This window comes from Elephantulus edwardii, unplaced genomic scaffold (assembly GCF_000299155.1).
Source record: "Elephantulus edwardii isolate Elephantulus edwardi_28Jun2011 unplaced genomic scaffold, EleEdw1.0 scaffold00286, whole genome shotgun sequence".
NCBI lineage: Eukaryota > Metazoa > Chordata > Mammalia > Macroscelidea > Macroscelididae > Elephantulus > Elephantulus edwardii.
Genome location: NW_006400036.1, coordinates 943451 through 945578, shown reverse-complemented (window position 1 = coordinate 945578; position 2128 = coordinate 943451). Strand labels below are relative to the sequence as shown.

At 46.0% G+C, this 2128-nt stretch overlaps 1 pseudogene; it reads right to left on the bottom strand.

The window, feature by feature from the left end:
- Positions 1-679: 679 nt before the first annotated feature.
- On the bottom strand, positions 680-1753 carry LOC102849997 (annotated as a pseudogene).
- Between the last annotated feature and the right edge of the window lie 375 nt (positions 1754-2128).

Here is a 2128-nt window from a genome sequence, read left to right as displayed (position 1 = left end):
TACCTCCTGGATCATTTAATATTCTGCCTAAAGCATCCTTGATTATAGCAACTCGAGGTTTGAATTTGTTCTTCAGTTCCTTGAGCTTAAGAAATGCTGAACAAGTTCGGCCCTTTTGATTTTCCGACTCTAGCTCCTTGCACATTTCATTGTAATATTTTGCTTTGTCATTCCGTGCTGTCTTTTGGAATCTTCCGTTCAGCTCTTTAGTATCTTGAATTCTTCCTTGTGCTTTGGCTTCTCTACGCTCCAGTGCAATGTCAGAGTTTCTTCTGACATCCATTTTGGTCTTTTCTTCCTCTTCTGTCTTTGTAATGACCATTTGCACTCTTCCTGGATGATACATTTTTTTTAAAGAATTAACCATGTTTTATTTCTTTATTTCTTGAACTTTTCCTTCAAATTTCCAAGGAAACTCCTATTTCAATGTCATGTTATCTTCCTTATGACAAATATAGATGGAAGCCTTCCTAATTTGTTTTGCAAGAGAAAGTACTTTTTAGAAATGATAGCTATAAATGACCAAGATATAAACTTAGATTCTAAATGCAAAGAAACTGTATATTTAGAAGTTACAATATTAGAAGACTGTTGAACAGGAACACTAAGATCTACTGTGCTCTTCCAGCCCCACTTTGGCATTTCAAACTGACTATCCTCTTTAAAAAAACTTTAGACTTTACTGGGGCTGGGGCTGGGGTTGCGGCTGAGGCTTGGGCTCTGGCTGCTGGGGCTGCTGGAGCTGCTGGGGCTGCTGCGGTTGCTGCGGCTGCTGCAGCTTCTGGGGCTGCTGCTGCTGCTGCTGCTGGTACTTGGACTGGCTGCAGAGGCATTTTTTTGCCCTGGCTCTCTCTTCTTCATCTCTCAAGGCTTCCTCATACAAGGATGGGCAGGAGCTGGCATCCTTTCCACTAACTCTGGCAAAAACCTTAAGGACATTCATCTTGCTGGTTTCTGCATAGGCTCTCGGACCCCACTTGAATTCATAGCGGGCCGGGTCACTGTTGGGCACCTGGTGGTAATCCAAGTACCTTTCCTGCACTAAATCTCTGGTGAGGAGCTTCTTAGAGTTCCCATAGATGAAATCCATGCTTCAAGAAAACACACCAATCATGTTTAGCATTTCCCAAATCTTATCTTCAGGGACACGGTTGCCCTCCATGAAGATTACACTGAGAATGAGTATCAGGACGCCAGGCTTGGGCATGCCCTCTTCACCACTCAGCATGCCATCGTAAGTGAGGTCGAGCATTTTGACAAGGCCATAGGAACGACTTGTGGAGTCCACTCTCTTCACATGGACGCCAAAGACCACTTCCAAGCACTCACGGGCTTTCTTGAAGATCAGAGGGAAGTAGTCCTTGTACTCTTTGACAGCCATCTGCAATATCTCTGCCTTTGTGACAGGCTCCTTTGTCACATACTTGACACTGAGGAACTGCACCAAATCAACCACCTTCTTGTTGAGTACCTCGTTGAGCAAGCCTTTGAATTCTGGTGCTTTGTTGGGGGTGCTTGGGACATTTTCTTGCCTGCTGGTCCCCTCACCTGGTTCGCTCAACCAAGAGGCTTCTCCAGCGGCCACTAATGAGGTGTTTTCAGCTGTACTTGATGCCCCAGCATCATCCATGTCTTCTTCAGAGATTTCTTCTTCCTTAATCACAAGAAGTGTTGGAGTCAGGCTCATTCTCTTACTTTGGTTCCAATGGAGTTCTTCAATGTTGTCAAGAAGACTCTTGCTTCTGTGATCCATGCTTGCCGCCTGGCGCTGCCCTGGCCCTGTTGCTCTGCTCTTTGCTCTGGGTGTTCACCTCCTGGACTCCCCACACCTCACCGCTGGTCCTGCTCTCAGGTCCGAGGAACGCAACTCGAGACCTGCCCGCCGTCTAGTCCTTCTGGATGATATATTTGACATCCTCCCACAACTCATCTGGTCTTCGCTCGTTAGTGTCCAAAAACGACTGGAACAGCACATCAGCAGAGAACTGCCGGGAGTCCAGGCTGGGTTTAGAAGGGGTCATGGTACTAGGGATATGTAGCTGATGTTAGATGGATCTTGGCTGAAAGCAGGGAATACCAGAAGAATGTCTATCTGTGTTTCATTGATTATGCAAAGGCATTTGACTGT